We start from the raw sequence: 23,212 nt of genomic DNA, 5'->3' as shown, positions 1-23,212 counted from the left end.
GATAGAGGACAGGGACTTGACCTAAAATACATCAATTTTGATTCCTTCCCTGGAATTTTTTGTTGGAAGGCAATCCCTCCATGGAGTTTCTACGCAGCTTGTGACAGTTTTTATCCTAGACTGTGTTTTCAATGATACATGCACAGCAAAAAGACTTGGAAGCTAGAGATAGTATCTCCTTCTGGGTTGGAGGGCAGATTTGTTTCTTGACTTGAATAATAAAGATGAGAAAAAGTTTGAGAAAAAGTTTAGACAGGTTTGACAGCAGCTTCTTTGTAAGATGAGGGTTTCCTAAGATCAGAGACCCTCAGCTATGACAGATGCCCACTGTGTGTGCAACATCCACTTGGGCTGCTCTGCATGGACCTCATGGCACCTGGAGACTAAGGGGAACTGATGTGAACATGAAGCTCACGACTGCTGCTGGATCATTAGAAATGGAGTCCTTTGTCTCTGACCCAGCAGTGTAGTTCCTTCTGCCAACATCCATGAAACTGTAGCAGGCAAACTTGTTGGTTGTAAGGTGGATAAAATCTCATATGCTGCACAATCATTGGCATTTTTGCAGGCTGTGGCAAATAGAAGAGAGCAGCTCTGTTTTCTCTCCCAATGGTAAAACTACTATGCCATGAATTCAGGGCTTCTGGTGTTCATTTACTTTGTTGTGTGGAAAAAAAATAGTCTATAAAAGTAGACAACAAATTTTACCTATAAAGAGATGCAAAAGTTAGAGGCAGAGATGACGAGAGAGTTGTGGCATTTTTTCCAGTCCCTATATCTTGCCATCCCTGATGCCAGCCAAGTCTCTCTATAGGTTAGTTAATGATCTGATAAAATCTACTGTTTCATTTGACCTAGTTGCATTTCTGTCACTTGCCACCTGAAGATTTTGGACTCATAGCTGAATTACATTCAGTTCCTTTAAATCATCATGTTCTCTTATATCATGGTATATTTGCCACCTACCCTCCCCGGAAACACTGTTCAACCCTTATTTGCTCTCCTCTCTTTTGCCTGGCTGGTTGCTTTGGGTTTCATCTTAGATACCAATTCCTCTGGGAAGAATCTACCTCCCACTCTTCTGACTCCTGACTCTGGGATGCATACCCTTCTGTTCTATAGCACCCATGTTATCCATATCATATCACAGTGCATGGAATCAGTCTATACATTTGTCTATACTCTCCTTGACATGTATATTCTGGAAGTAGAGACCATATTTCTCTTGTCATTATTGTATCCCAAGCACTGGCATATAGTAAATTTTCAATAAATATTTTTTAAATTGATAGCTTAGAGTCCTCATCTGTAAAAAGGAAATATTGATTATTTCAAGACCATATGACACATAGTAATAAATGGCAGAGCTAGGAATTCTTCCCAGCTCAATCTGATTCCACTGTTAATTTCAAATATATCAAGGATTGTTTGGATCATTGTCCATTGTCACATTCTGAGTTTCATATATTAAGAAGGTATATATTAAATTCTGCAGTAACAAGTACTAAGAGGGTCGAAAAATGAATGAAGTCTCAGCCACAGGCTCTGGAGGAGGAACCAAGAAATTGGAATTACTTGATCTAAGAAAGAGATAGTCAAAGAAAGAAATAACATTGTATGTCTCTTTGAAGCATCAATTGTAGCATAAAGAATAAAGAATTTCTTGAGAAACAAGTGAATGAATCTGTGAAATCTAGAGAGGTTTTCAGATTAGAATATATTTAATAATTAATTGTGATTGCTAAGAGGCCTGCCTAAGCTGAGGAATAGATGCTATATCTGTAACACGTTCCTTGGGTCTTGTGACTGTGATGGGAGGGCCAGTTGTTATTGGAATAGGATATGTGCTCTTCCACTGGTTGGCCTTTTGTCTCCACACTATCACTTCTGCCCCTCGTTTGTAGCAGGTCCTGTAACCACAGGAGAAGGCCAAAACCTGATCTTCTAGACCCCATCTTCTAGACCCCATCTTCTAGACCATGGTGATTGATGGAGGAAAGCAAGCATGTCCCAAAGTAGCCCTTCAATTTCTCAGTCTGAGATTTCTGCACTGAGGCTGAATAAGAGAAATGCTGTCTAGATGCTTTGGAGATGGCGTGAAACACATACACCAGGAGACTGCAGGAGTCATAGTCCTCATCACGTGGAGAAAACCAAGTTGCAGCAAAAAAGAATGATGCCAATACATAAAAAGGAGTAGGAACGGAGGGAAGGAGGAGACAGAAGAAGGCAGGAAAAGGAGAGAGTCAGAGAAAGGCACAAAGAAAGTAAATGGTGTTCAAATTCCCATGTTCTGCCTTCCTATGATTTTATTTGCCAGAAAATCTCCCTCTCCTTTATATCTTAACTAGTTTGAGGATCTTAAACTGACCAAACTAAAGAAAACTGACTTACTTCAGCATTATACATTTTATGAAGCAGAACAATATTAGCGTGACAAAGGAAATATTTTGATTAACTTTTAGTCCTTTGGCCTCAAATGTAGTAAGTTTTAATAAACAATGACATGGTTTTAAAAAAAAAATCTTTTTTCTTCTTGGATCTGTCTTTGAGGCCCAGAGGATCTGTGATAAAAGCTTAAGGATTATCGTTAATGAAGTTATGAGCACTCTTGTATCCCCATTCTTTCATCTACATCAAAAATTGGCAAACAACTTCTGTAAAAGGCAGACAGTGAATCTCTTAGTCTTTTCAGGCCGTGAAGCCTTTTTTGAAATTACTCGGTTCTGCCTTTGTACTGTGAAAGCAGTCAGAAACAATAGGTAAACGAATGAGCATGGCTGTGTGCCAATAAAACTTAATTTACATAAACAGAAAGCAGGTCAGGTTTGGTCCTCAGACTGTAAACACCTGGTCTACATGGTCCAAATATTTGTCGTAAAAACAGTTATTTCTATAGACAATAGAGGATTTTGAGATCATCAGCTATTAAGGCTTTCTGGTTCTTTGTTATAATCCCTTCTATTTTAAATTGGCAAGCACTCAACATTATCTTTGTTGCTACATTTGTACACTATTTTAAGTAATTGGAAATGAAATCTTTTTGTCCTTTACCATCTTGGCCGACCCTGTTCTCCCCATTCCCTGTATGTTACTAATGGAGCTTGAAATTCAGTGTCATTTCTGTTTATCTGTTATTAACACATACATAGCACATCTCATAAAGTACATATCTTTTAAAGAACTAGTTCATTGGAACATGGGCTTGTGCGAGATGAGATGATATCTTTTGATCTGGTGTGTCCTTTCTTCTTTCAAAATTTCAAGTATGGATACCAATTACAATAGCTGTGTATTAATACATTAAATTCAAATTTGTGGTCTTAGCTCTGAGTGTTTTGGGTTCTGTGGGTATCTAATTCCTGTTAAGTTTATATACCCTAGTAGAATTTCATAAAGAGAGTCTATTTCATAAAGAGAGTCAAAATACATTTTATATTCCATAAAACCTGGTCAATTATCTTCTGTAATGGTTTTAAAATTGGTTCACAAAATCTTTGATAGTCTTCCCTTCAAGAGATAGAGCCTAGTTCCCTTTCCCTTGAGCATAGGCTAGACTTAGTTTCTGGCTTCAAACAAATAAAACTGAAGGAAAGTGACCATGTATGACTCAGAGATTCAGTCATAAAAGCCAATTTAGTTTCCTCCATGTTATCTCTTTTGGATCACTGACTCTGAAGGAAGCCAGCTACCATGTTATGAGGCTATTCAAACAGCCTTGTAATGTGACCCTCATTCATGTGGCAAGGAATTGAGGCCTTTGGCCAACAGCCTGTGAGGAGCTGTGGCTTCCTGCCAACAGCCATGAGTGAGCGTGGAGCAGATCCTCCAGCCCCAGTCAAGCCTTCAGATGACTGCAACATGACTGCAACCGTTTTAGAAACCCTGAGCCAGAACCACCCAGATGAGTTATCCTAGACTTCCGGCCCACACAAACTATGTGAAAATAAATGTTTATTCTTTTAGGTTTGGGAGTAATTGGTTACACAACAGTAGATAACTGATACATCTTCTAGGCAGAGTTTATGACTCAAAAGGGAGAGGTCAGGGGTAAAGATGATCTGCAGCTGCATGGTGTTACTGGGCAGCCAGCCAGCTGCTCTGCTGGAAGACAGGTTTAGATGTGTTGGTGAAGGAAGATGGAATTCAGCTTAATTAGCTGAATAAATTTAAGCCAATTTATATGTTCAAAATTATTAGATAATATTTTGGCAGATATTAGTAACCTTTCAACCTTGGCTACAAACCTGGAGAGTTTTAAAATAATGATGCCTGGATCCCATTCCCAGAGACTCTGAATTAATTGCTCTGCGTTGCAGTCTGAGCATCAGGATTTTTAAATTTCCCTAGGTGATTTTAATGTGCAGCCAAGATTGAGAACTACTGCTTTGTAAGTTAGGAGTTGGAAAGAGTAAGCTTCCCACCTCAACATTTCTCTACCAGATGGCAAATTACAATGAAAGCAAGTCTCAGACCAAATCTGCAAAGCAAATATTTACAGGCAAGTCAAAACAGACATCTAAACTCTTCTGAAGGCCCAGTGAAATTATAGTTCCCAATCTTTTCAGGCTTTCTAGACAGGCATGAGGCATGAAGGATTTGCTCAGGACAAATCCTATAATATTTTAGGAGCAGAATTCTGTTAAAGCTCTAGTTACATCCTGTGCCCAAGCCTTCCCTTAAGAGGCATATGTTCTTCTGCAATGGGTGTTGGAGTTATCAGATCCTCATACCTCTTTGTGAGAGGGTAGAGGTGCCTGTACCATAATTCCTACAACTCATTCACATATTTTGAACACTATTTCCCCAATGAAAAGAAGTCTTTAATATCCATAATGCTGGCCAATGAAACACTTAATGCTGAATTGAGATCAAGATAGTGGAAGCATTTATGGTAGCAGCCTTCAGAATGTGGATTTCGATGAGAGCACCAGTTTCTCAACCCTGGCTGTGTATTACATTTTTAAAAAAGACCTCCAGACCTCACCCCAGTCTAATTAAATCAGAAGCTCTGAGAGCAGAGCTTGACATTAATATTTTTTAAAAGCTTCTCAACAAATTATGATTGATAGGGGTAATAGTTATGAGAAGATTGGGACTCTGAAGGGATAGAACATACAGGAGAATTTTTTGGGGTAGTAAAATGGTGTTTGGGTTGTGGGGGTAGTTATACAAATCTATACATGTATTAAAATTCATTGAACTGTACAACAAAAGAGATAAAATATACTATACAACAAAAGAATACTGTACAACAAAATAAAATATTAAACTGTACAACAAATAAATAAAATATTGATTTTATTGTATGATAATTTAAAAATAAAATAGTATAACTGCTAAAATATTTTTGAAAGCCCTCTGATGATCTTAATGTAGAGCCAGGATTGAGTCACTGTACTAGATTAAGAGCTGGTCAACCATTTCTGGGATGTGTATTCATAATTAGGCACCACCAATATTAACCTCCTAAGTTGACTATCCTCTAACCACTAACCACACACATGCCCATACCCTTGTTTGTAGACACGCCACATTGTCTATGGTGAAGTAGTTTTTTAATAATTACAAATATATAAAAGTGAGATACAGCTGTCTTTCACAGATTAGATTCACACCGAGGAATTTTAGAGTATGGCAATGGGAAATTGCATGAGTCAGTAGTTTTATTCATATCTGCTCTTAGAGAAAAAACTACTAGTGTAGTTGCTCTCCCTCGAAACAATGTTTCTCAAACCTATTAACTCTGGCTTTTATAGAATAATGCAGAATCCCAATAGGAGAGCTGTTTGGCAGTTTAATTAGTTTTATTTCTAAGTGAGACCACAGGAAGAAATAAATGTATCATGAAACAGTGTGTATGAATATATGTGTATATATTGTATAAATAAAATAAAAGTTTCAAGAAACATAGGCAGGCCTTTCCTATTTTATTGTGCTTCAATGGAGTGTTGATCATGATATCATGATGAATATATATTATCAGGGGATGGTGAGCCAATTACAGTTGACTGGACAATAGAACCAGGTTCTACTCTGGAATAATAGACCCAGGCATTTATGCTTCTCCCTGCTGTGACATAAGGAGACAGATAGGAATTTGACCCATGGCTATACCATTCACTAGCTTCCGGAAGTTAGACGAGCTTCTTGATCTTTCTGTCTCCACTTTCTCACTTGCAAATAAGAATAATTGTAGAAATGTTCAGGTTGTTGTTGGAATCACTGGATCATCTGACTCCGTCAATTCCTAAGTTCCCTTCCTCTTTTCCTTTACATTTAAGTTAAGACTCAATGAGAAAGAGATGGAAATGGAAGCTCTGTACTATTTCTTACATTGGAGGCCAGAAGACTAAATCAGGATTTATCATCTTTTCTCGTTGAATGATGTCGTGTGGTAGCTAGGACATATCAGAGCTTTCAATATATGAAATATTTAGTGATCTCAACCACAGTTAACATTTTTTAATTTTCAGTGATTTGGACACTCTGGCTGGAGACAGAATAATACGTTAAGCAGTTGCTCTGGCCAAAGAGGGTTGAGTAATAATCCAATCCAATCTGACCTGACCATCCACAGCCTTACTTTAAGTAAGAAAGTTTCACTTTTATGGATTTAACTAACAAAAAATTAATAATACATTAGGAAAATAAGATGACTATCCAAGCTAAGGAAACAGTTATGCAGTCTCTATGGAGAGTTGGTTAGGCCATACCATAGCCAGGGTTGGAAGCATCTTTGTCTGAAAGTCCTGGGAACCACCTCCTCATCCTCCCTAAGCCTTACCAGTGCAATATTTCACAGGGCTGTATAAAAATCAATGAACCATAGCAGGTGCTCCCCAGTTGTTCTGCCTCCCCACTTTTTATTTCTTGTTTAGTTTTTCTTGTTATTTGTTTGTTTGCTAACCAGCCTACCAATATTTGAAATTTTCTTAAATGAACACTAAGACTCAAAGACTTGAAGTCTTCAATCAGGGATGAACGTGTTGACATAGTGTGCTGTCTGGATGAGGCATGTTATTCATCTCCACAGAATCTCAAGTAACTAAAATGCATATCATTGAACCATTGTAACTTGGAGCTAGGATGCCACTGGGTAAAGAGCCAGAGGATCCTGGCTGCCAGGAGGTGGGAGAATGAAGACAGAGAACTGAAGACTCATGTGCCTAAAGCTGCCAACCCTGTTTGTCCTTAGCTATGAGTAAAGTAATAAAAATATTTTGCATTATAGTTTAAAGATTATGGTTCTTTGCAACCTCTCTTACTTTCATCCCAACAGATTGCTGACCCTGATTTTTCAAATGCTTTCGAAGCTTTATTCTGCATCCCTGCTTTGGAGTGGGTGTTAACAGCGCCTGGGAGTTTCTGCTATCCTCCCTTTTTATAGCATCTTGGCTTCCATTTCCTCAGAGCTGTAAGAAGGCACATGGGCACAGTCAAGGTTAATAGAATGGAGACTCTGATTCCCATCCTTCTCCTCTGCTTTTTCCTTTTTTAGCCCCACACCTGGAAATATTCCTGGTTTTTGAGGACAGAACAGCTGAATTAATAAATGCCTGTTTGTATGCACATAGAACAGAGGAATATATGCACTTTAATCCTTTTGGTATTTCCCTGTGGCCTGTGCTCAGCTCTTGAATTGATGTGTGCTACCTATGGATAAACAAGCTTGGCTTTGCTTCCTTCCTCCTCACTCTACCATTCATTCTCCTTGCACTATCAGGCTGGTGACGTCAAGATGCTGTGAGCCAAAGTTCAGTGTGGAGGATCAACTAGCCACCAGCCAACATTGCATAGTTTCCTGACCTTATTTATTTTTAAAATATTTGATGTGATAAGGATAATAAGACAAAGTCTACATTATGCCAGGGATTGACTTCTGGGAGGAATCTTAATGCTAATTCAGGTTTCTTGATAGCTTAGAAAAGCAGACATTCTATGGCTTGGTAGTACTACTGATTTTATATGATATCTACGATAGAGAGAATTTTCTCATTTAGCATAGACTGTTCAATAGCCGTTAAAGAATGTCATAGGCATTACTAATGGAAACTGAATGGTATAGTATGAATTTGATGTGTAGCTGAGACTCTGATATGAACGTATGATCAGTTTTAATGAAGAAGTAACTGAGCTGAGTATCATCCATATACAGAACCGATGAATTAAGAGGGACTACAACATTTACTTGTACATGTTTCCCAGCCCGACATTTGAAAAGGAATCATGAGATTTTATACTGCCTCTTTAAGCACATTTTTTTTCAGGTTAGAAACTATGATCATATCGTTACCTTACGTAAGAAAAATTAATAAACTGTCATTTGTATTTTTATGACTAGAATAAAGAGCTAGTCAGCACCTTCAACTCACACTCCTCTCTCATTTCTTTTTCTCTGTTATTTCCCTAAGGATACAGTTCTGGTGTATCTTTAAATGTGTAAGTGATACCAAAGAGCCAGAAGCTTTTCCAGTGATTCAAACACACTTAAGTCCCAAATGCAAAATTTGGAAAAAAATTCCAAAGGTACATATTACTTTTGTACCAACTAAAAATCACATATTTCTTCCTGTTGCTTGGAAATACCCTTAGCTTCTTAAGTGGTATTTCTCAGAAAACCAAGAAATTGCTATAATTAAAACATAACTTATAGCTCTAGATTCCAATTAACATTGTCATTATTTAAAGTATCTTTGAGTTATATTTTCAGAATTTAATGCGGTTGCCAAGTCGCGTCAAAAGCAAAATGTGAATATGAGTAATATTTTTTGTCCTTGTTTCAAAGTAAACATTCTCAAGGTGACAAAAAAGGAAGGTTGCTGTGAGCAAATAAAACAAATTATTAAGCCGTTTTGTATAATTACAAAACGGCTTAATATAATTAGAATTGACTTTAGTAATTTTTTTCATCAACTTAAAAAATAGCTGACAAATTTATTATTCACAGTTAATTAAAGAATAGTTTAGATGTAGCTTTTGAAATTATTTCCAAAGCTATTGTATTATCTTCATGAATAACCAAGAAGGCAAGGAAGGTTACCTGCTTTGAAAAGACCATGGGAGTAGGTTTGAATTGTCCTTTACCAAGGGCTCCATGAAATTAATTGTACAATATGAGAATCTTAAAACATTACCTATGAGGTAGAAATAAAATAAACCATAATAGATGTTAACAGAGAAAATATAACTCTAGTTTCTTATCACTATATAGCAATAATAATTAACTGGTAGAGATTAAGCTTATTTAAAAGCTTAAGGAAGATATTTAAATACAGCTTTGAAAAGTGATCATTTCAGATAAATTAAAAAATATATATTTAAAAATCAAGAATAATATTTACAGGATATTTTTTCTTGCTGATGTCTAGGCAATTGAAGTATCAGCAAATTTCTATCTAACAATGAGCGAATATTAGAATTTTACATTAGTGTCTACATTAGTTTCCTAGGGCTGCCTGGGAAACTTATCACAAACTTGGTGGCTTAAAACAATAAGAATTTATACTCTTACGGTTCTGGGGACTAGAAGCCTGAAATCAATGTGTGAGCAAGATTGATTCAGTTTGGAGGACTGAAGGGAGAATGTGTCCCATGCCTCTCTCCTGGCACTGGTAGTTACTGACAACACTTAATGTTCCTTGACTTGCAGCTGAATCACTTCAATATCTGTCTCTATTATCATGTGGTGTTCTCTCTGTATGCCTCTGTGTCTCTGTGTTGGCACAGAGCCTTCTTTTTTTTTAGACGAAGTCTCGCTCTGTCACCAAGCTGGAGTGCAGTAGCGTGATCTTGGCTCACTGCAACCTCCACCTCCTGGGTTCAAGCAATTCTCTACCTCAGCCTCCCGAGTAGCTGGGATTACAGGCATCCGCCACCACACCTGGTGAATTTTTGTATTTTTAGTAGGGACGGGGTTTCACCATGTTGCCAGACTGGTCTTGAACTCCTGACCTCGTGATCCACCCGCCTCAGCCTCCCAAAGTGCTGGGATTACAGGCTTGAGCCACCGCACCCAGCTGAGCCTTCTAATTAGCACAGCAGTCATTGGGTTTAGGGTCCAGTTGAATCCGGTATGATGTCATCTTAACTAATTACATCTGCAGATACCCTATTTCCAAGTAAGATCATATTTTGAGTGTCTGGGTGAACACAAATTTTGGGGGACACTATTCAACACAGCACAATGTTGTATCTTTTGCAAAGAAAAATTGACTGCGTAAAAAACCTGCCCAAAATACATTTTTGGTGTCCATATTGTGAACTGGTAGTTAAGCAATTACATTTAGGAAGTACATTGTTTAATTTTTGTTAAATTTTATCAAACTAAAGAATTGGGGAATAATAATAATTGCTATTTTAGAAAATGTTTGCATAGTCTTCATATACCTTAGCAGAAAGAATCAACAAATATTTATTGAACATTTACTATGCCCAAGGCACTTCATAGAATATTGGTCTTTCATGTATCTAAAACAAGATTACAATTGATAGAAATATTTATCATATTCATTTTTGATTGATTGCAATACCGAAAGAAGGGCACGAGATATTGAAAACAGAAACACAAACAAGAAATAGTACTTTTCCTCAAAAGCTTTAAAATAAAAATATACTACATTTTTATAAAATATAAAGAGAAAGAGGCAGTTGGTGAGGAAAAGACAAACTGCTACTTATTAGCCAGATAACCATGGGCAGGTTAGTAAATTTCTCTGCATCTTTGTTTCCTCATCTATAAATGGGGTCAGTAATATTTCTGTCTATCTCAGATCATTGCTAGAAGGATTAAATGAGTATATGCATGAAATGTGTTTAGAATGGTACCTAGATGCATAAACCTTTGTGTGATAGCTATTGCTACAAGGAAAATTAATGCATATAGATATTTAATAACGGTGTGGGACAATATTAAAAGTGTGTTTAAATTGAAATAATCTCCAGAAAATGGTTTCCAATAAACACTGGGTAACTTGGTAGTTATAAACAAGTTATTTGAGATAGCAATTGCTTTTTTTATTGGCAGATATCATTTGTCTATTTCAATTTAATGATTGGTTTTACTTGGAGAATGTAATTATTTATTCTGGTGTTGAGTTTGCTGTTAAATGTAAATCAGGTGGAAAAACTTAAAATATTTGAAGAATTTGAATGCTATTGGTGTGTTTTTGACCTATGTGGGTTTGAACGGTTCCCCCTGTGAGGTTCTGTGACAATGGTTATGAAACTCTCTCTCTCTTGCACCCCATAGGAAAAGATATATAGAAAGAGATGGAATACTCACCTTGAACATATCTTGGTCTCATGTTCGTTCCTGTCTTTGCCGCTGTTGACTTCTCCGGACAACCACGCTTCCTTGGATATCTACTGCCACAGACAAAACCATACCACGGACAGCAGTTGAATTACTCTGATTCTGATGTTTTCTTTCCCCAAACCAACCAAGTCTAGTGTGGGAATTGAATGGAGCCTGGATAATCACAAAGCTTCTATGAGTACAACTTCACTACTGGCTACTGAGCAGTACTTTTTTTTTTTTTTTTCGACATGGATGAATGATATTTTAAGGGGGCTAATAGGCTGTAGCTAGCGGGAGGAAATACATTTGGGTAATTAAGGTGAGGACATGAAGAAACCTGCTGGCTACAGGTTGCAGCTGTATTCCACCCAGTGTATTTGTTATGATTCAGCTGAGTTGGGAAACCTGCGATAGGCCTGGTTCCACCACTCACTGTTCCACAGCTACAATTTAACAATGTTCTCAACCTGAAAAAGGTACAGTGTACACTGCATTCTTCTTCCCACATGCCTCAATGTGTCTTCATTTTCTTCTACCCCATCTGCTTCCTGTAAGTTACTTTTACAGTTGCTACCCAAAAAGGGAGAAGAATAAATTTTTGTAAATTTAAACTAATGTCAGATATTAAGTAGGAAATCTGTAAAATAGTATTTCCCTGGGAAGTTGATAAGTGCTACAGGAGAAACGCTTCCACAGAAAAGTAAGGCTGGGAAATGTTAGGTGATATTATGCTAAACTAAAATTGGGAGGGTGACCACGTGATTTATTGTTCAAACTGGGATAATTTAGAGAGAGAAAAAGGGAGCACCATTGATATTATGCCAGGGGAAGCATTAATCAGATTGTTCCAGGCAACTATGGAAGTATGGTCACCCAATTCATTGTATGTCATGTTAGAATCTTTAAAATGATAATAAACATTTGCTTGGGAAGAAAATAGTATATAATATCTCCCCAAAATATATGTGGAATATGTCGAAGGTCTGTGTTTAAAAGTGTTTGTGAAATGTTGGTTTTAGATATGTACTTAGAAATCATGGATTTCGTACATTCTCCCTCATTTCAAATTTTAAAGGAAACCACATAAAAACAAAAAGAAGGCATTATCATTTCCATATAAATTCAAATGTTTATGGATGATGTTAGATTCTTTAATGAGGACCTTAATTGTGTAATATACATCCTTGGGATTAAAGGTTTTTAAGGATGACTGATATCTCATTAACTTTTTAATAATGTTATAATACCACAGAAGAAAATTAGGTCTGCCCCTAAAGATCATTAGAACAGTCTGCCTATTTTGCCTACATCTTCATCATGAGGACTTTTGATTTTAAGAGTCTTTAATGGTTTGTCTCAGGAAAATGCTTTATTGTAAGTCTTATTCATTTATGGACATCAGATTATTTAAGTACAGATTCCCCTGTTGCTGGGGAATGTTTCCTACTTTGTAAAATGATAATGAGAGTTTAATGGTTCACTTCACCCTCGAGGAAAAGTGGTTTCCAGCACATTTGAGATATAGAGACTTTGCTTTCTCTGGAAAAACAAAAACCAAAATTGACCTCAGTTTTCAAGCGTTAATCCTCCAATGGTTAATAGGATATTATTCTTAGCATTCTTTAATCTGTTTTCAAGAAGGCCCAAACTCACTGATTAAAATCTAGCGAGGGAAACAAAAGAGATGAGAATCGTGAAATAAAGCGTGAAGACGGCAGGACACCGTAAGTTAACAGTCGTTAATAGACTTGTGTTATTTGCTGATCTAAAGCACTGGCGTAAATCAGGGTAGGTTAACGAAGGTCAAGGTGGTGAAAGATAGGAGGGTGAGAAAAGGTACAGGTTGCTTGGGTGGAGTAAATGTTAAAAGGAAAGCTCAATTTACCTTAGAATAACAGCTGGAACATTGTAAGCACTCAACAAACCAGTCACTATTCAATGAGTAGTTGTTAAATGAGTGAATGGCTCACAGTAACCAGATCTGAAATGCTGTTTCAATAGAGAGATAAAATGATAATTTAGAACAATTTTTTTAAATCATAAAACAAAAGAGGAGAAAAGTGTAGATACTCTTCCTTTTCCCTTGAGCAAATCATTGAGATTCAGATTCTAATTTTAGTATATAATATTTGCTCTGCCCTCCTCACTTGACTGTTTGAGGGTATAGTTAATGTGGATGTCTTATGCAATCATACTGGATTATTATCCTTTGAGGGAATATCAATACTTTCCTTTAGAAAGTTTTTTCTTACCGAACAAGTGACCAAGTATCTACATACGGAGGAGAAGATGCAATGTGGAGATACCTGGCTGCTGCACATGTATATACTACTAATGGAACAGCATGGATCAGTGATTCTGAACGTCTTAATGTGCATTAGATTCACCTGGGCAGCTGTTACAGCCCACCTGTGTCTGTGCCTTGCTCCAAGAAATTCTGATCTAATTAGTCTGGATGAGGCTCAGGAATTGGTATGTTTTTAAAGCTCCCCAGATGATTCTATATGTTGGTAGAATTGAGAACTACTATTATAGACCAAAGTTGGGGGTGAGGAGAAAGGAAACAGGGAGGGAGATAGAGCCTACAATTTTTCCTATATTAATTTAGTGAATATTTCATGAATATTATTTATGTGCCAGACACTGTGCTAGGCACTAGGCATATATTAATGACTAATGTCAACAAAATTCCTACCTTCCTTGACCTTACATTCTAGTTGAAAAAGGCAATAAACAAATACGTATCTTATTGACTTTTTCCAGCTTTATTAACATTTAATTGAGAAACATTTTATATAGTGTACAATGTGATGTTTTGATATGTGTATACATTGTACAATAATTGAATTAAGCTAATTAACAGATTCTTCACCTCACATACTTATCATTTTTTGTGGTGAGAACATTTTAAGTCTACTGTCTTAGCAATTTTCAAGTGCACATTAACTATAGTTACCATGCTATACAATAGATCTCCAGAACTTACTCCTCTTGTCTGACTGAAACTTTGTAACTTTGATCAACATATCCACATCACCCCCTTTCTCCCAAGCCAACCCCTGGGTACTCACCATTTCACTCTCTACTAAAGTTCAACTTTTTGGTTCCGTATATAAGTGAAATCATGCAGTGTTTGTCTCTTTGTGCCCGGTTTATTTCACTGAGCATAATGTCCTCCAAGTTCATTCATGTCGTTCAAATGGCAGGATTTCCTTACTGTTTAATAGCTGAGTAGTATTCCATTGTATATATAGAGCACATTTTCTTCATCTGTTCATACATTGATGGACACTTAGGTTGATTCCATATTTTGGTTATTGTAAATAATGTTCGCAATGAACATGGGAGTGCAGATATCTCTTTGACATGCTGACTTCATTTCCTTTGAATATATATCTAGAAGTAGAAATGTTAGATCATATGGTAGTTCTATTCTTAGTTTTATAGGAACCTCTATGCTGTTTTCTATATGGCCGTACTAATTTATATTTTCGTTAACAGTGTACAAGAGTTTCCTTATCTCCACATCCTCGACAACACTTACGTTTTGTCTTTTTGACAACAGCCATTTTAACATAAGTGAGGTGATATCTCACTGTGGTTTTAATTGGCATTTCCCTGATGTTTAGTGATGTTGAGCATTTTTTATATTCCCATTGGCCATATGTATGTCTTATTTTATATTTAATTGATTTGAAGACATATATATATTTCATAATTTAATGCCTGTAAAATAATTATACATTTTACATTGAATGTGATAAAGTATTGCAACATTTAGTTATTAGACAATTTTTTCTTAGTGGTAAATAGAATAATGGTACACATTACATCTATGAGATCTTAGATTCAATGAAATATAATTTCAGATAGAATCAAGGAAATTAACCTCTTCATAGTAAACAAGGCTTCAAATCACACAATCCATAAGTTACAAATCTCAATTAACAAAGCAATCGTTAACAAATTGCTACCCTGAATAAACACTGCAATTCCTTCATCAAGGTTTTACTTCCCTGGACCAACACTGTAACTTTTCTACAGATCCTACATATTTAATTGAACAAATACCATGAATCTTTAAAGTGTATGTTATTAGTTTTCAGACACAATTCTCCATGAGTCTGTTATGTTTCTCCACATTTTGAGAAGTGAGGTGCTGACTGCCCTTTGTATCAACTACCTATTCAAGGATGTTTGTGTAACCAACAGTCTTGGAAGACTGAGATAGTATCCTCCCACAGAGCAAAGGGCAGGCATGCTTATTGCCCATTGTAAAAGACTCAGGTCCATCAGGAAATATTCCCATGTAGCAAATCTGCACACGTACCCTCTGTATCTAAAATAAAAGTTGAAATTTAAAAAAATACTCATGTTTGCTAAACTCTGCTGCATGTTCAGGTACTATCTAACCCTTTTCACATTGCCCTTTGGGAACTAGCTACAAAGTAGCAACATAATGCCCCTATTATAGTGGGTATGGTTGAAGGGTTGGGTAATAAATAAACTCTTGGCCCAGGTCCTGCCTCATAGTGATCAAGAGAACCACAAGTGGTCATTTTCCCACTCCTAAATGAATAATTATAATAGACATACAGAGTAGTTGGCAAATCCTCCACAGTGATTCCTTGGTCTGTGGAGTAAGAGTTAAAACTGCTCCCCCACCCATCCCAAAACAGTAAATTACTACAATTTTTATGTCCCACTGGGGACTAGCAGAGATTAGAGCTGCCCTTAACTACCTAAAGAACGCAGAATTGGTGATTCCTACCATATTCTCTTTAAACCAGACAAATCCCGAAGGATGAGAGTGAACTGTGCTAAATGTGTTATCTTTGCCAGAGCAGAATTACTGGCCTGAGGTGTGTTGTATGCTGCCAGTGACCTGGTGATACATTGTTTTCCAGCCCTATCTGGAAGACAATCAGAAATAGTTTGCATTCACTTGGGATGGAGAAGAGTATATATTTTTTCTCTTACTCTGGAGCTATCTTACCTTTACCTTCTGTCATAATATAGTTAAAGGAACCTGGACTATTGAGATGAACAGCAGAACATCACATTGGTCCATCCAATCAATGATATGTCAATTGGACCAGCCGAGCAACAATTGACAAGTACATTAAAGGCTTTGTTAAGGTGCTGCATTCCAGAAAGGGAAGAAATAAACCCTATGATGATTTAGAGACTTGTCCTTATCAATATAGACTATAATACTCCAGTGGTCTGAAGCATGTTGGGGTATCCTCTCAGAAGTAGAGAACAAGTTATGACATGTACGCCATTTAGAAGAAATTACAAGGACGGATAGACTACTTCAGGTTATCAAAGCAGTATATTCCCAGGCTGGAAAAATGATTCTAACTGATTTACTAGGTGATAACAAAGGCTGCCAACATTGATTGAGAAATGCCATAAGGAAGGTTTCTACAGCAGACCCACCCGAGTACAAAGAACTTGGCTGCTTGAGCTACATCACCCAGAAGCCTCTTTAGTATTAGACGTATCATCTGTGGGCAAAGATGCACGAATTTCTGGAAATCTTCTCTTAGGAAAAATTTATCTTAAAAATATGAGTACTAGGAGGAAGAGAGGTATGCAGAAAAACAAAAGAAGGACGAGTATCTAATACTTAGATGTTTCTAAGTATTATTTTTATTACCAAAAAAGTCAAAACATCTTAAACACCAAGGAAAAGAATGGTTAAGCAAATTACTTTATATTCAGACTTTGGAATACTATATTGAAGGAACAATGATGTTTAGGAAAAAATGCTCCTGTGTGTGTAACACTCTATGTATACAGTGGGAACATAAATCATTAACATCATCATATTTATGATAGCACAAATACATCCAACATTTATTAATTTGGTAAATAGTGTATTGAGAACACAGTGTCTAGACACTGTCAATACAATGTCCATGAGAGCAGAGCTTTTTCATACTGTTTTCCATATTCCCAAAACCTTAGTGTCTGACATATTTTTAGGATCTCAATAAACATTTATTAAGTGATTTCATTGAGTCTTTATGACAGCATATGAGACAGTTTTTAAATATCCCTAATTTTCTTTAAAATGCTTTATCATAGATAATGAGATATAAATGTGTGTATATTAGTTTTTATATATAACCCAAAGACATTTAGTCAACAATTCAAGTATTCTAATCGAAATTCTCATTCAGAGGTGATTAGTTAATATTGAAAGGCATTGATTAGGAATCTAGACTTCAGATGTGTCTATACCAGTGTTTCAGGTATCACTGTATGATTTTTCATTATTGAGTTCATTAATTATGACGGGGATATTTAGTGGAGATTTCTTGTTGAAGTGAGTGATATTCTAAATATGTTGACTAGGAATTATTTTATACATACCTACAAACTTGCTTGAATGGTATATTTAAATCTAGGAAGCCCAATAACCTAATACCTTTGGATCAATACTTTAGATTTCATTATCTGTTCCAACTATGATAGCTGATCTTCACCTTGGAATATCGTTAACAGCGTAGTCTCTGAGTAACACTACCAAGAAAACTTCTGTGGGATTACGTAAAGACAAAGAACTGGCATGCCTGATTGCCACGGAATGCTTGTATGTTTGGCAGAAATCAGTCTGAGCCTTGCTTTCATTGCTATGGGTCCCCTGACAGAGAAGTAGCAGCGGAGGAGTCCTAATTATTGCAGGTCACCACTATTCACCAAAAAGAACCTGGTAATTGTGAAGGCCAGTATTCGCTTAGGTTCAACAGGGATTGATAAATACCATTGTTATCCCATTTTATATATGAGAAATCTAAGGCTTGGGGAAATAAGTAATTTATCAATGTGATAAAAACTAGATAGAGACAGAACTGGAATGGAAATCTGAGTATTATTCTAATATCCCTTTCCATGCACTTAAAGCAGGTGAAAAAAAAGAAAATACCAAAATGTATTATTTTAACCATGGGAGAGAAAATAAACCCCCTAAGCAAAAATTGTACATTAAGAAAAAAATAAAATAAAAATTACTAGTCGTCTGTGGGATTATGAGCAACTGTTTTTCTTCCTACTTTTCTGTATTATACAAAATTTCTGCATCTAGTATGTATACATTTATAAAGAAAAAAAGTCCAAAAGGTTATTTTATTTCTTTTTTAAACATTTCTGGCTGAAGCAAACCATTCTCTGAATGTTTCTCAAAATAGGATATGTAGAGATAAAAATACCTTCGTAGGCCAAACAAAATTCATCATGTGTCATATCCCTAAAATATATTTATGCTGTTGATACAGAAGTTTTGACACACAAAGAATCTCAGCCAATGCATTATTTTCCTATTATGCGTATTTTTAAATTTTCTATAATCGATTTTGTAACAACAGAATATTGGTTTTATTGACTAAAATAAAGTGTTGTCATTATTTCAAAGCCATATCAGAAGAAACGTTGAAAAGGAATAGAAATATATCAAACCTTTATGTTCTACTTTAACTTTCCCTTTGCATAGCTTATGTCAATATAATAATAAAATGCATTGCAAGCCTTGCTAAGCATACCCCGGATGAAAGAGGAGGTTTTATTTATGTTTCCTGGTTAGTAATGGGAGAGCTCTAGTATGCTTCACTTGTATACTGTCTGAGTTTTTTAAGCTGATGAATTGGAATATGATAAATACCTATATGACTGACTCTATGGATGAACAACTTTAGTTTAGTGATACTCTTTTTCCAAAATTGTTTTCAGTAGAGCAATTTTTCCCTGAGTTTTGTATTAAGTTACTTTTCAGTGGGTAAGATATTTTAGAATGTTGGTTTTTGGCGGTGCTAAGAAAAAAAGTAAGCCAATTTGATAGAAGGATTTTGTTTCTAAAGTAAGAGGTGCAGGATAACAAACTCTTTGCCTCTCTGATTCTTCTATCTACACTTACATATGTGTATAATTTTTATGTTTAAGTAATATGTGTGATCATTTTTATTTCAGTAAGTATGATGCCTAAATTTTGAGACATATTCTGATCTTGGTAACAAAAAACAAAACTAACAATACTATCATGTCAGTTGCTAGAATTGCATTATACTATCCAGGCAATGTCATCTGGATTATCTGTATTTCTTCAATACAAAAGTAAAACAATACATTGCTATGTTATTGACCTAATATATTAACAAATGTATGAAGACTGTGTGTGTGTGGTGGGATGTGGGGGGCACTGGACCAGCTCATTTAAAGCTGACAGAGAAATGGATAAAATTTATTTGAGCGCTGCCAAGCAAAAAGACTAGCCTCAGGGGTGTTCTAAGTCACTAGTGAAGAGGGGAGGTCTGGCTAAGATGGATCACTGATCTCCACCAGAGGTTAGATTCCAAAGATTTTTTTAAGCCACCTGTTCTAGAACATAGAAATACAAGACACGGAAGAGGCAGTCTTTGGTCTAAGTGAAAAATGTGTACTCGACTGCCTAGGATTCTAAACAACTTTTCATCACTTAAATATAGCATCCTGTTTTGAAACTCTTCTACATAAAGCAAACATTATCTTATAAATATTGTCATAGAACACTTAGGGTCCATTGAAAGGCTGCCTTAACACTTTTCCAACGTAAAAACAAACAAAACATTTTATTTTATGGTATAAGTGTTTATATTATATTGAAATTTGGCCAATTTTTGCTTAAAAAATTATAGAAAAAAGTCACTTGATTTTTTTAATTTTTAATTTTAATTTTTGTGGGTACATAGTAAGTGTACCTATTTATGAGGTACATGAGATGTTTTGATACAGTCATACAGTGCATAATAATCACATCATGTATAATGTGGGTATCCATCCCCTCAAACATTTATCTTTTGTGCTACAAACAATCTCTTAGTGATTTCGAAATTATACTCTTAGTGATTTCAAAATGTACAATTAAATTATTACTGGCTATTGTCACCTTGTCGTGCTATCAAACACTAGGTCTTATTCATTCTTTCAATTATATTTTGTACCCATTGACCATCCCCACCCCACCCCCAGCACCCCACTACCTTTCCTAGCCTCTGGTAACCAACCCTCCACTCTCTATCTTCAAGAGTTCAATTGTTTTGATTTTTAGAGCCCACTAATAAGTGAAAACATGTGGTATTTGTCTTTCTGTGCCCAGCTATTTCACTTAGCAGAAGGATCTCCAGTTCCATCCAAGTTATTGCAAATGACTAGATCTCATTCTTTTTATGGCTGAATAGTACTCCGTTGTGTATAAGTACCAGATTTTTTTTTATCCACTCATGTGTTGATGAACACCTTACGCTGTTTCCAAATCATGACTATTGAGAATAGTGCTGCAACAAACATGGGGGTGCAGATATCTCTTCAATATACTGATTTCCTTTCTTTTGGGAATATATCCAGCAGTGGGATTGCTGGATCATATGGTAGCTCTATTTTTAGTTTTTGAGAAGACTTCAAACAGTTCTCCATAGCGGTTGTACTAATTTACCTTCCCACCAACAGTGGAATTCATTATTGCCTGTCTTTTGGATAAAAGCCATTTTAACTAGGGTGAGATGATATCTCATTGTAGTTTTGATTTGCATTTCTCTGATGATCAGTGATGTCGAGCACCTTTTCATACGCCTGTTTCCTATTTGTATGTCTTCTTTTGAGAAATGTTTGTTCAGATCTTTTGCCCATTTTAAAATCAGATTATTAGATTTTTTCCTATACAGTTGTTTGAGCTCCTTACATATGCTGGTTATTATTCCCCTGTCAGATGGTAGTTGACAAATATTTTTTCCCATCTGTGTGTTGTCTCTTCACTTCATTGATTATTTCCTTCAATCAGAAGCTTTTTAACCTGATGCGATCCCGTTTGTCCATTTTTGCTTTGGTTGCCTGGGCTTGTGGGGTATTACTCAATAAATTTTTCTCCCAGATCAATGTCCTGGAGAATTTCCCCAATGTTTTCCTAAAGCAGTTTCATAGCATAAGTCCTAGATTTAAGTGATTCATTTTAATATAATTTTTGTATATGGTGAGAGATAGGGGTCTATTTTTATTGTTCTATATATGAATATCCAATGTTCCCAGCACCATTTACTTAAGAGACTGTCTTTTCCCCAGTGTGTATTCTTGGCACTTTTCTTGAAAATGAGTTCACTGTAATACGTGGATTTGCTTTTGGGTTCTCTATTTTGTTGTACTTGTCTATGTGTTTGTCTTTATACCAGGACCATGCTGTTTTGGTTACTATAGCTCTGTAGTACAATTTGAAGTCAGGTAATGTGATTTCTTCAGTTTTGTTCTTTTGGCTTAAGATAGCTTTTAGGATTGTTTTTTTCCATTCCTGTGAAGAATGCCATTGGTATTTTGACAGGGATTGCATGGAGTCTGTAGGGTTCTTTGGGTAGTGTGGACATTTTAACAATATTGATTCTTTCAATCCATGACTCTGAAATATCTTTCCATTTTTGTGTCTTCCTCAATTCCTTTCATGGGTGTTTTACAGTTTTCATTACAGAGATCTTCCACTCCTTTGGTTAAGTTAATTCCTAGGTATTTAATTTTATGTGTGGCTATGGTAAATAGGATTTTTTATATTTCATTTTCAGAGTGTTCACTGTTGGCATATATAAATTATATGGCTTTTTGAATGTGATTTTGTATCCTGTAACTAATGAATTTAACAGTTCTAATAGGTTTTGTGGAGTCCTTAGGTTTTTCCAAATAAAATATTATATCATCTACAAACAAGGATAATTTGACTTCTTTCTTCTTAATTTGGATTCCCTTTATTTCTTTCTCTTGTCTGATTGCTCTAGCTAGGACTTTCAGTACTATGTTGAATGGTAATGGTGAAAGTGGGCATTCTTGTCATGTTCCAGATATTAGATGTAAGGCTTTCAGTTTTTCCCCATTTGGTATGATACTAGCTGTGGGTCTGTAGTATACGGCTTTTTACATGTTGAGGTATGTTACTTCAATACTGAATTTTTCGAGGTTTTTTTTTTTTTAATCATGAAGGGATGTTAAATTTTATCAAATGTTATTTCAGCATCAGTTAAAATGACTTTTGTTCTTTATTCTACTGATAGGATGTATTGCATTTATTGATTTGCTTATGTTGAAACATCCTTGCATCCCAGGGATAAATCCCACTTGGTCATGGTGAATGATCATTTTAATGTATTGTTGAATTTGGTTTGCTATGATTTTTTGAGGATGTTTGTGTCAATATTCATCAGAGATACTGGCCTGTAGTTGTTTTTGTTTTGTTTTGTGTTTTTATGTGTCTTTGTTTCATTTTTGTATTAGGGCAATACCGGCCTCATAGAATGAGTTTGGAAGTATTTCCTCCCCCTCTATTTCTTAGAATGGTTTAAGTGGGATTGGTATTGTTTCTACTTTAAAATTCAGCAGTGAAGGCATTGGATTTTTCAGCAGTGAAGGCTTTTATTTACTGGGAGACTTTTTATTAGGGCTTCTATCTCACTACTTGTTATTGGTCTGTTCAGGTTTTGAATTTAAACCTTGGTAGGTTGTACATGTCTAGGAATTTGTCCATTCTATCTAGATTTTCCAATTTATTGTTACGTAGTTGCTCATGGTAGCCAATAATGATCCTTTGAGTTTCTGTGCTGACAGTTAAAATGTCCCTTTTCATCTGTACATTTATTTCTTTGGGTCTTCTCTCTTTTTTTCTTAGTCTGGCTAAAGGTTTGTCAATTTTGTTTAGTTTTTAAAAAAGCAAATTTTTATTTCATTGACTGTATTATTTTCTTCATTTCAATTTCATTTATTTCTGCTCTAATCTTTATTATTTATTTTCTTCTACTAATTTTGGATTTGGTTTGCTCTTGCTTTTCTAATTTTTTAAGAGGCATCATTAGGTTGTACTTAAAATCTTTCTTCTTTTTTGTTGTAGGCACTTATAGCTATAAA

Source organism: Gorilla gorilla, chromosome 2 (genome assembly GCF_029281585.2).
Source record: "Gorilla gorilla gorilla isolate KB3781 chromosome 2, NHGRI_mGorGor1-v2.1_pri, whole genome shotgun sequence".
Classification (NCBI taxonomy): Eukaryota; Metazoa; Chordata; class Mammalia; order Primates; family Hominidae; genus Gorilla; species Gorilla gorilla.
Note: the sequence above shows the minus strand (reverse complement) of the source record.